This window comes from Protopterus annectens, chromosome 3.part1 (genome assembly GCF_019279795.1).
Source record: "Protopterus annectens isolate FY-2018-M chromosome 3.part1, PAN1.0, whole genome shotgun sequence".
NCBI classification, from domain to species: domain Eukaryota; kingdom Metazoa; phylum Chordata; order Ceratodontiformes; family Protopteridae; genus Protopterus; species Protopterus annectens.
Genome location: NC_056732.1, coordinates 1,100,476,442 through 1,100,489,189, shown reverse-complemented (window position 1 = coordinate 1,100,489,189; position 12,748 = coordinate 1,100,476,442). Strand labels below are relative to the sequence as shown.

Sequence of the window (12,748 nt, the reverse complement as noted above, 5' to 3'; positions counted from 1 at the left end):
TTTTCCTTCGTTTTCTTGACTTGGATGTACATAGCCTCATTTTTGTCCTGTGGAGACTGCTCTGTACTGGGATGATTCAGTTCTAGGTCACTGCATCCATCCAGCACCTTGAAGCCATACCTCCTGTACGGGATGCATACATGTGATGTATGGCACGCATAAGATCTAAAGGCTTTGGTATACTGGACAGATGTTGGGCTGTCCTTGGCAGGAGATCCCTACTGTTAAGAATACTGCAACAGTGAATAAAGACATCTACTTTTATGGTAAGATTTTACACAGCTGTGATTTTTGGATCCAACTGCTGTCAAGTTTGGTTCCTTTGTCAGCTCTGACAGCATGGCTGCCTTCTGCCCCACTGTCAACCTTGATGTAGTCAACTCCAGAGCTTTTAAAGCTGTCTGCATCCCATGGCAGAGGAGTCTGGGACAGGTATAAAAAGGCACCTCTGAGGCTTTCATAACTGTCCCTGCCCCTGTAGGCCTTGGCCTTGGACAGCTCAGCTCTAGGCTTGACTTACAATCTAGTCATGTTTGCAGTTGACGTGGGTGCGTACCCTAGATCTGGGGATAAGGGAGGAACCTCTCCTGTCATCTGGCTTTGGCATTGCCATTTAAGGTCATGGAAAGACTTCTGTCCCACTTGGACTGTTGAAGCTCACTCCATGTTGGATCCAGCCCAATCCTCTTGTCTACTTGCATCTTTGGTCTCCCTTCATCTTATTTAAGGTCAGCTTGCATCTTGAGGTTTCAAGGAGTGCTAGACCCAGGGCTCACCTGAGGCTTCCTAGTTTCATCTAATTTCCCTTCAACCAGAGGAGCATATCAAACATCAGTGTAAGAGAGAGAACCTAGACTCTCCTCAGGGATCATTGACAGAAGACTCTGACCTCAGTGAGGGAGAATGTTCCCCACAGTCTACCTGTGACCAATGCCTCTTTTGGGGACCTACTCGAACTGATAAGACAGAAGTTAGTTTGGACTACCAAGCTCTCTTCCCCTGAGGAGTCATTGTTTTTTGAGGCCTTTGGTGCAGGCCCATCATTGGCCTGGATGATACTACCCAAGACGTGTTTATCAATTTAGTGTGTAGAAGGGCTTGAAGAGAATCTGATGAGGTGACAACTGTCCCTATGAAGCCAGACAGGATCTTAGCTGTGCCCAAGAATTGGACACATTGGAGCATGTAGCCTGTGGGACTGTGCCATTATAGTAGTCGTTGCCAACAAAAACAGCTCTATGAGGAGAGTGCATCTCTCCATCCTCTGAACAGGGATTTAAGAGAATTTGGGAAATGCATTTATGCTTCATCCACCATATGGCACACCTAGCCAAGACTTTATTAATAACGTTTCCAAGTCAGTAGAATCCCAGTTGACAGTCAAGACTCATAAGTCCGTGAAGACTGTTGGCTACCATGCTGTCCATTTCCAACATAGCCATATGTCTGTTATCCAGCGCAGTGGATAGGGTAGTACAGCCCGGGCAGAAGACACTGGCATTACAGTTCCCTGCCATGCCTGGATACGCCACTGTAATTTTGAGTGCCTCAAGGCATCCTTTTTAAATGCTCTGTTGGATGATTCCACCTTGTTTGAATATAAAATTAAGGCATTTTGACCAAGATAGCATGGCACTATCTGTCATGGGAGTCTACTTTTCCACCCCTCAGAGGACATTCTGCCACAGCCATAGGTGAGGAAAAAGGTTATTCTTTTGGAAGTTCCAAAATCTGTTGAGGGTGCTCCAGGTAATAGTCCCCCACTCCGAGTAGAGGGGGGAACATTAACACTGAGCACCTCAGGGGCAGGAGTGGTCTGCAGAATCAGGGCTTCAGGAGGCCATTCTCTGGTGAGCCCTTTTAGTGCTCCTAAAAGTTTTCCCAGCTGCTGTGCTCTAGAGGCTGTTGGGGGGCTGCTTGGTTCCCTGCCCTGAAGCTTGGGTGTTCACAATGGATTCCTGTATGTTGGGAGTCATTACCAGAGATTACGCTATCCCCTTTCAGTTTTGGTTGACTTTTCATCAAAAAGCTCTCTGGACATCCCAGCCCACCAGCAAAGGGAAATAGCAGGAGAAATAATTGCTAGTATAAATGAGACATCCAGGAGGTCCTACCAGACATAGTTGGATCCAGGGTCTATTCAAGATTATTTCTGGTGCCAAAGAACAAACAAGGACCTTGGGCCCATTTTGAACCTAAGCAGACTAAATCTGTTTTTCAAACAGACTATCTCTTGGATGGTCGTGGTACAGTCTATCCTACTTCTGTTAAAGGAGAACTGGATGTGTTCAGTAGGCTTCAGTTGTACTTGTTATCATATAAAGGTAGCCAGGCATTCCAGGAGGCTTTTGTACATCCAGCTGACAGCCAGTCATTATCACTTTCGATCACTGGCTTTTGGTCTCACCACAGTTCCCAGCCAGGTATTCACCAAATGCATGACAGTGGTAGCACCTCAGGCTGCAGAGATTCCAGGTTTTCCTGTTCCTGGATGACTGAGTCCTTACGGGTGGCTTCTGGGGCATCACTAGTTCAAGCAAGAGGCTCCTTCCTCCATTGCTAGTTCAAGCAAAAAGCTCCTTGCTCCATTTGTTCATGTGCTTGGGGATTATTGTGAAATTCCAGAAATCTAGTTAGGCTCTGGAGTTTATAGATTGCCATCTGGATATAGGTTCATAGATTCATAAGTTAGTACTAAGCTAATTGCCCTTGCGAGCCATTTAAAACTTAGCCAATTATTCTTTGCAAGACTCAAACCCTGCACTTTGTGTTTGTAAGGCAAACACCTTAACCATTAGGCCACCATCCCAACCTCTTTTTAGACTGCCAAATTACTTCTGTCTAGGTTATCACCGTCTCTTCAGGCCTACAATGGTTCTTTTTTAGAGGTCACCTATGTCTGTAGTTCTGCATCTCCTCACTTTGATGGCCACTGCCATATTCCTAGCTCCTCTGGCCAGGTTCATTGTGAGGGTTCTTCAGTGGACTGTTTTTAGTCCAGTGGTCTCTGACAAATCATCCTCTGTAGTTCCCCATACGGCTTTTCAGGCTTGTTATTGTCAGATCTCATGTTCATTAGCATCTGACCACGTGTCCTCAGTATACCCTTTTGTCCTTCCCCAGTCAACGGCCACAGTGATCACAGATGCTTTACTTCTGGGGGTGATGAGGCATTATGAAGGGGAGAGTGGTCCAAACTACCTGGTCTCAGTTAAAGGCCAACATGCACATCACTGTTTTGGAGATGAGGGCAGTCCTCCTGGCATTGCAGGCTTTCCACTGCTCTCCTGTAGTTGTGATTTAAATCCAGATCAACGATATAGCTGTGGTCTGATGTATCAAGAGGCAGGGTGGAACTCCATCTTGTCCCTCATGTCAAGACACAATAAGGGTGTGATAGTGGACAATTTCTTCTCAATGCTTTCTGATAGCAATGCACATCCCAGTGAAATCCAACATTCTAGTGGAGAAATTGAGCAGGAGCATTCTAATGCTTCATGGTTGGTATCTCATTCCATCATTGATGGTACAGGTTTTCAGACACTGGGGCTATCCTTGTTGCAACCTGTTTACAACCCCTTGCAACACATACTGCAGCAGTGTCTTTGGCCTGATCCATAACATGGTACAGTTCCGAGAAACATTCTGGCCCCTGTGTCTGTTCTACACATACCCTTCAACTCCTTTGATGATAAAATTCTTACAGCTTGCTGCGAGGCAACTGTGATCCTCATAGCCCCCTTCTGGCTTGGACAAGTTTGGTTTCCCTTCCTCTGACTTCACCAGATCCAATCCCAGATCTAATCTCACATTCCCCTAACCATCCTCACCCAGATCCCTTAAGCTGACTGTTTGATTCCCCCACTTCCAGTGATGGCTAGATATGCCAAACTGTTAACCAGAGTTATGCATATTTTTTCCTCATCTCAGCAATTTTCTCCAGGAAACTTTATGGCATTAAATAGAAAATATTTAGTATCTGGTCTGTTTTGAAAGGCCTTGTCCCCTTTTCTGCTCCATAGATACAATTTTGGACTTCTTAGCTGGCTTTTTTCAATCTGGGGAAAGCTATTTCATTATTAAGGATCAATTGGCAACCATTTCCAGTTTTCATGCTGGTAAGACCATCTTCCCATAGCTTCTCAAGGGCATCTAAAGCCTTTTTGAAGGGAACCTTTCTCTTCAGACCTTCTTTGAGAGACCCAGTTCCACCTTGTGTTCTGTGTTTTTTAGAAGAGGCTGTACCCAGAGTCCCTTTTGAGTCTGCTGCTGCAATGGAGCTCATGTTTTTGTCCGAGAAGTCTCTCTCCTTAATTGCAAAAACTTCCACCAGATAAATGCCAGAACTTCAGGCTTTATCATGTAAGCCTCCTTATCTGATTTTTCACAAGGAGAGTTTTTTGGACTAATCCAACATTTTTTCCTAAAGTGGCTTCTGAGTCTAACTTGAATGAGTCTTTTCATTTGCAAATGTTCTTTCTGAACTTCAGTAGTAAGGGTGAGTTCCCCCTTCACTGTCTGGATCTTCGACGGTTGAGATTTTACTTAAACAGGGCAACAGCCATCAGAAATCAGACCATCTCTGTGTCCTCTTCCAAAACCATGTTAGGAAAAGGAGTATTTAAGATCATTTTGTCCAAATGGTTTTCTGACTGTATATCTCTTGTGTACAAGGTACATTTATTTTCATAGATTCATAGGTGAATGCTAGGCTAATTGCCCTGAAAGGCTATTTGAAGTGTAGCCCAATAACCCAAGGTCACAATCAAAACCTGCACCTTGTGTCTATGAGGCAAAGACCTTAACCATTATGCCATCCAAACCAAAGGCTCACATTTATGAGGACAGTATCTACCTCAACTGCCTTTTACAGTTACTCTTCATTGACGATATTTATATAGCTACCGTGTGGACGAATATTCATACCTTTGTGTCGCATTACAAGTTTGATATCCAGTCAACATCCAGGCTTACATTTGGCTTGACCATTCTTCAGAATGTTGTTTCTTAGTACCACCTGGTTCAGTCTGGATGGGGTACTGTCTTATAGGCTGAGGTGGACAGAAAAAACAACACTGGGTATACAAATGTACTTAGACTAGATCCATGTTGTTTTTTACTGTTATTTCTCAGCAGCTCTTCCTTATGTCCCCTCCTCCAAATTGTCATTTATGTTTTTTGGCATCTATTGGACCTTTTGGGCCTTCCTGAAGTCTTTACTTATTGGACATTCATAGGTCTTGTTCAGTTCTTCAGATAGTATATTTTTAGAAGTGTTTGGTATGGTAAGGGGTAAACTCCATTTGAGAATATTAATTAGCTCAGAGCATTATGGGAGGGAAGATGGGACTTTGGAGCCAGGAGTCTAAAGTGATGGCTGTAGATATGATAACCCACAGGTTGCAAGGTAAAGACAGAAAGACAAACAAGATAATCAGACACCCTACATAAAGGATGCCAGCAACAACCTGCTCACCAGTCCACATGACATCGAAGGCAGGTGGAAGGAGGCCTTGTAGCAGCTTCTGAATTAAGAAAAGCCACAGAAGCTGTACTGCCCCAGAAACAGCCTACGATGAGAGAAGTAGAGGATCCCACCATAGAAGAAGTAAGAAAAGCACCAAAGAAATGACGTCAGGGAAAGCAGCAGGCTTAGATGAGGTCAAAGCAGATATGATAAAGATGTCGGGTGAGATAGAGGAGAAATGGCTCCTGAGGGTATTAGTAGCAGTGTGGAGAGAAAGGTGTATCCCAGATGACTGGAGAATAAGCATACTCCTGCTAGTGTACAGGAACAAAGGGGGCATCCACAACTGTGGGCAGTACAGGGGCATCAAACTCCTATCACATTGCATGAATGTTCTGGAGAGGAGGATTGATAAATGGATATGCAGAGTAGTAGAATGTAAGATGGGAGATGAGCAGTTTGGATTCAGATCAGGATGCAGCACAACTGACCCGATGTTTGCATTGAGACAGATACTTGAGAAGAAGCTAGAGATGAGTAGAGAGTCCAAGTGGGCTTTCCTAGACTTGGAGAAAGCATATGATAAGGTCCCAAGAAAGCTGATCTGGGCAGTATTGCAGTGGTTTAAGTCCCAGAAACATTGGTAGAATTAGTGCAGGCTATGTACAAGGACCCAATCACTCAAGTACTAACGGTGTTCGGCCTCACAGAAGAGTTCCCAGTGGGTGTGAGTTTACATCAGGGTTCAGCTCTGAGCCCACTGCTTTTCATATTGGTGATGGGCTACATTAGCAAACAGGTTGGTGGGGACGGATCAACAAAGCTGCTGTATGCAGACGATGACAGTACAGGCAGACTGTGAGCTATAAATTCAGCAAAGGATAGGAGAATGGAATGCAAATCTGAAGGCACATGGGAGGAAACTAAGACAGATAAGATGGTGGTAATGCCAGCAAATTGGGGAAATTGGAAGAAGCTAAGAATAGAGATGGAAGGGAAGATAGTGGAACAGGTAAACAGCTTCAGGTATCTAGGAGGAGTAGTTGAGAAGAGTAGTCTGAATGAAGAGGTCAAATCTAGAATCGCAGGGACGGCTAGAGTATCAGGTGTAGTCTATGACAGAAGAATGCCAAAGAAGCTGAAAAGTAAGGTGTACAAGACAGTGATGCGACCAGTATGGCACAGAAACCTGGGCAGTAAAGGCAGAACAGTTGAAGAAGCTAGAGGTGATGGAAATGAATGCCTGAGAAAGGTGATAGGATGCATACTGTGGGACAGACAAAGAAATGAGGACATAACAGCAGAAGCCAATTGCAGAAAAGATCAAAGAGAGCAGATTACGTTGGTGTGGGCACATGTGTAGAAAAGCAGAAGACAATCTGGTGAGGAAGATTTGGGACAGACAGGAAGAAGGTAAGAGGAAGTGAGGACATCCAGCAAAGAGGTGGATGGATTGTGTGAAAGAAGATCTGCAACAGTCAGCCATGAGTGTTGAAGAAGGCAGGAGTGTGCACTAAATCAAGAGAGTTGGCAACAGTTAACACAATACCCATACCACATATAGAAAAATGAGAAAAAGGGGGCTGATGATGATATGTGGATGCACCTATTAAGGTTTGGGAGCTTCCTCCAACAACCTCAAGGTCCAGGGACTTTACTAGGAGGAAGTCCACCTAAATTGCATGATGACTACTCTTGTATGTGATTTTGTGACTCTCTGTTTCTGAACCATGTGTTGGCTACTATCAAGCCATTTGCCAGACAGAATCTAGAATGGCTTCTCCTTTATTCCTGTTGCCCCACTCATGTGGACCCAGGCAGTCCTCATACCCTGTTCTTTCTGTCCCAATATGTGCATTCAAGTCACCCATTATCAACACCAATTCACATTGTCCTGTTTTATCTAGTATGTCTTGCAACTCCTGTCTGAATGCACTCTTTTCTTCACTGTCACAACCCTGGGGCATAGGCTGAGATTATGAATACTGCCCTATCATTACACTGGAGTCTGACTGCCATGAGTCTGTCATTAGTTCTGATGATATCCCTTACTGCCTTCTGAAGCCTCTCTCTCACTACAATTCCTACTCCATTTCTAGCCTGCCCTCCACCTGATTAGTAGACTCTGGATCTTTAACCCACACGGCTTTGCTGCACTGCCCTTCCATCTCGTCTCCTGGATACAGTGGATGTCCAGCCCCCTCCGTATCATCATGTCGTCCACTTCCAAGCTGCATCTTGTCAGTGAACCTACATTAAGTGTAGCAAATTTCAATTCATGTTTGGCAGGTTGGTTGGTTTTACGTCCAGCTTTCACTCGACAGAGCTATCCCAGATAACCCAGGCCTGGCAACTATATACCAGCCAGCCAGTAGCTTATTGACTCAGGGCTGCTGGGTTTTATTTTGGGCACACACTGGCCAATAGGGTCACATATACCCCTCCCACCATTAGTACGGGTCCCCGGCGTGGGTCAGAGTAGGCCCGGTCCTCAACCCACTTATCACTGGTAACTACCCATGTACAATTTTTGGTGACATTAGTCAACATTACCGAATCACCGCAACAGGGCGCAGTCTGTGATCTGTGTTCTCCTATCTTGAGGATACTGTGTACCACAGTAATTGCGCAAAGCAGTTGGTCTGTACAACTCTTCCTCCTGTAGGGCACCATGTAGAGTCTGTGCTACTGCTGCCCACAGCTCCATTCATTGGTGAGTTTGAGATGGAAACACTCAGCTTGTTTTTTGGACATGGGCGAAACCTCACGGAGACACAAGGAGAACATGCAAATGTCAAACAGGCATTGGTTGGAGGTCAGGATCAAACCTTGTGCATGGGAGGCGAAGACCTTGACCACTAAGCCATCTGGTCTCATATAGCGAGCTATCTTGTCTTGTATAGCTGTGAGTAAGAAGAGGAACCTGAGAAAACAGATCTGGATTCAGTGAAATTTGGTGAACCCACCAGATTAACTCAAGCTTGAGACAGGGTAAGAGAGGAACAGGAAAATCCAGAGTTTGGCAATGCTGAAAGCAAACAGTTTGTGGGTGGGGCAGGTAGGTGATTATCACCAGGAAAGAGCATTAGGTACAATAGACAGAGAAGCTGAAGTCAGTGGTCAGCTTGGAAGGTACTGTCAAGGCCAAAAAAAAAAAAAAGCATCCAGGCTACTTTATCTTTATTATTTTTGTACCTTTCTGTTTCTGTCTGCTGTTTTGCAGAAGAATAAGCGAAAGTAGTTTGCTTTATTTTATTTTCTTATGACTGTGAAAAACAAACCCATGCTTTGTGGAAATCCCATTTCCTTGCACTTCATAGGAGACGCAGTGAAGATGCAATTATTCATTTTGTCTGTTGTATAATGAAATATTTTAACAATCATTCTAGGAGAACACTGAAAATAAAAAAAAAATACATTTTTTGCCTCCTTTTTGGAAACATCATATTGATTTTATCTTAAAATCAAATGTCAGATTAATTAATTGCATATTAATTGTAGGAGATTGAATAAAACCCTATCTCTAACTGCCAGCTCCGAGAAATAGTTATTACTTACGTTTGCTGAGATAAATCAGGCAGACAGGTAGCATAACATCTGACATATTAAGTGCAATGTGTGACTTTGCAGATTGCAGCAAGCAGTGTGGTAGAATTATAACATCTAACATCTGACCTATTTGTACACAGTATAAGATGTACAGATTTCTGTGTTTCCTAAAATAATATGAATTACTGATGAGCACTAACCGTCTGTGTTGTCTGTATTTTGTAGCTAAAATCTTGTAGAAGCTGGATTTTCTAGGCTTAGCTGTAGTTTTCGTACAAGCTGATTGGTTGAGAGTATAAAATGCCCAAGTTAATAAGGCTTAGAGAATGGGCAAACTGTACATCAGCACCCTGATTGGAGAATGAACGTCCTCCAGTAGGGTATTAATGTACAAGTAATGCCCGGTAAAAATGAGTCCGCCACTTTGTGGCAGCATATCAAGCTGCAGTGGAGCTTGGTCTGCTAAAAAAACTAATGGATGACAATACTTTTACACTTGCTAAGCAGTGCTTTTGCTGTTTAGTGAGTGTTAAAACAGAAAAGTGTATGTGTGTGTTTATATTTCTGTTTGCTTGTGTGAAAAACTGAAAGGCTGCAAGCCCATCCAGATAGAATCTTGTAAATATTTCTATGTGATTTGTAAATATTAATATAATCCACAGGCTAGCTTTACAAATGTAAAAGAGAACTATATGTTATGATTAAACTATATGTTGTACTGAGCTTCAAAAATGTAACCACATTGCACTCTGCTGGAAGAAAGCTGATAAGTCGAGCATTATATGACTGATCACAAACTCTGAGATGTGATGTTTGGACCAGCATAATGAAGATACAGTTTTACATATATAATGTCTTTTATTGCTGTGGCTTCCTCCAGGTGTACATTACAAAAAGAAATGTAACGTTTGAGTTTCTGTTAGCCTGGGAAGGTAAATCAGAACTGTTAAGAATTATGTAATCTGAAATGAGCCAGCAGTGATGTATTATCAATTTAAGACTTTCTCAGAGAGAGTGAATCATAGGTTTTTGCATTTGTCTTTAGAACTGTCAACATCACCAGCACTCTGCTTTTGCTTGTAAGTAAGGTATTTATATAGAACATTGACTTCTCTTGGAAATATATATAGAATAGTAAGATTAGACTAGCTGTTTTCTATATTTGTCAGACTATTCTACAGTATTATTTAAGCATTTTCCTGTGATCTCTGAACTCTTGACTAGCACTGTGTTGAAATGAGATTTGTCTTGTGTTTTTATTATTTATTATTAAATATTTTTAAACCTTTCAACTGTGGCTGTTTTGTGTAGAGATAATTTAAGCTGTAGAGTACATTGCATGTATATAGTGATACTGTCCAAGCCACTCCAGTAAGCCTTGCTGTTAGTCCTACTTACTAATTGGATAATAATAATAATGCACAGTAAAATTGGACACACTTTGGTAAGGGCCTTATTGGTAGCTGATAGTGGTTGGTGGCAGTGATTTCTACCTTATAGCCTGGGCAGAGAAGGGGGCAAAGCTGGAGAACCTGTGCCAGCCTTCCCCAGGACTGTCTGTGTGTTTGTATACAAGTCATATCTCAGTGTGTGTGTGTGTCAGCTACTTGGGCAAGGACACAAAGCACAGGTTGGACAGAGAGTGTGCTGGAGGTTTTAGCTTAACCACTAGGCTGAGACCTGTAACCCTATAGCTGTGCCAGTGGGAAGTCTTATTAGGGATCTGGGCAGAAAAGGAGAAACCAGCCCCAGACTGACTGTTATCTCTCTCTGCTCTTAAGGGAAATTGCACTTTACTGTGTGTGTACTTGTTATCCTTCCGAATGTACATGCCCCTCACTGGTGCTAGTGGTGAAGATTGAAGCTCCTTGATTACTGGGCCAGTGCACGGGCATCACAACGTGTGTGAGTGGAATGTGTGTATGAAAGCAGAGGAGACTGTGTGTGAGAGAGATCGAGGGAGAGGTGTTGTGTGAGTGAATGCATGTATGAAAGCAGAAGTGACTGTGACTGTGACTGTGTGTGTGTGTGTGTGTGTGTGTGTGTGTGTGTGTGTGTGTGTGTGTGTGTGTGAGAGAGACGCAGAGAAAATGAGGGCGATCTTGTGTGAGTGAGTGCTTGTATGAAGGCAGGTAAGACTCTGTGTGTGATAGAGAGAGAGCAATCTTGTGTGAATGAATGCATGTATGAATGCAGAAGTGACTGTATAAGAGAGAGAATGAGCTGTCTGTAAAATTGTTTTACTTATTTCTTTAATACTATATTATTTTTTTACATAGTGATGTAAAATACTTCCTCCAGCACCATTAACATATACTATAGAAAGTTTGAAATGTTGGGTGGAGTAACTATTTTACATCAAAAATATACAAAAAAAAATTATATAGTACTTAAAAAAAAAAAAAAAAAAAAAAAAAAAAAAAGTAAGCAAGCAAAACACAACAATTTTACAGAAAGCCCATTCTCTATGTTCAATAATGCCCTCCAGGATGTGTGTTAATGTATAATTAGAGAACGGGCTTACTGTACATAGTACTCTGATTGGAGAATGAGTGTTCTCCAGCAGGGTATTAATGTACAAGTAATACCCACTGAAAAATTACTTCACCTCTTCACGGCAGCATATCAAGCTACCATGGAGCTCAGACAGAGAAAACGGAAAGGCCGCCATTATATTACAGTCGCTAAGCAGAGTTTCTGCTGTTTAGTGACTGTAAAATATAAACAAAAAGAAAACTGAAAAAATAAACTGTGTGTGTGTGCAAGTGTATGTGTGCATGTTAGTGAAATGAGAGCTGGCAAACCGTTATGTTACACTTGCTAAGCATGCTTCTGCTGTTTAGCGAGTGTAAAACAAAAAATAATATAAAGCGTGTGTGAGAGTGTATGCTTGTAATAGAGAGCGATTGCTCCAGTGAAACTGAAAAGTTTGTGTGCGTTTGTTTCTCTTGGCATGTGAGTGCATGAAAGCCGAGAGAGGCTGTGTGTGTGTGTGTGTGTGTGTGTGCATGTGTGAGAGAGAGAAGAGAGGTAGAGAGAGTGTGCGAGTGAAGTGTGAAAGTGATTGAATGATTCCTGGTAGGGTGTGTGAGAGAGTGAATGATCCCTGGCGGTGGCAGCAGTTTTACGTACCTCTTCACCTGTAACACCTCTTAGAAATATATGCCAAACACTTAGCACAATAAATCTGGACAAAGCCTGACATAATTGGGGGGAGTGGTGCTAAGAAATAGGAACACATTTTAAATATTTCTCTGATAAACTTTGAAAGTTGCTAGAAGAACAGGATTTGTGTTGTTAGCATGCATTTTCTGAAATATTTGAAGTCTGAAACTCAAATACATATTATCTGAAGGAAATAAAACTTCGAAACTCAAATGTTATGTCATTATTTACTAACTTCTGTCTCCACTGACTGCAATATACCAAACCTTTTAGGAGTAAAGGATGGTGTTGCTTGGAGAAAGTTCTTCATAACTATATTTTTTATGTGATCTATCAAAGATGGCTTTGAGAATGAGTGTTGTGATTGGTGTGTGTGTGTGTGTGTCTATTTGTATGTGTGAGTCTTTTTGTTTTTGTCTGTATGTACTTCTGAATGTGTTTCTTTGTGTATATATGTCTGTGTATGCTTCTGAGTTTGTGTGTGGACATTAAATAATGACATAACATACTCTGGAAGTAAAATACTCCCAACAATTACATATACTACAACAAATTTTAAATCTTTGG

The 12,748-nt window shown here is 42.3% G+C and overlaps 1 protein-coding gene across 1 annotated transcript in view; it reads left to right on the top strand.

Moving 5' to 3' along the window:
• The window catches only part of LOC122797753 (trafficking protein particle complex subunit 9-like), a 3,992,710-nt gene that overhangs the window by 1,278,284 nt on the left and 2,701,678 nt on the right, over positions 1–12,748 (top strand). The gene's annotated exons all lie outside the window — the stretch shown is intronic.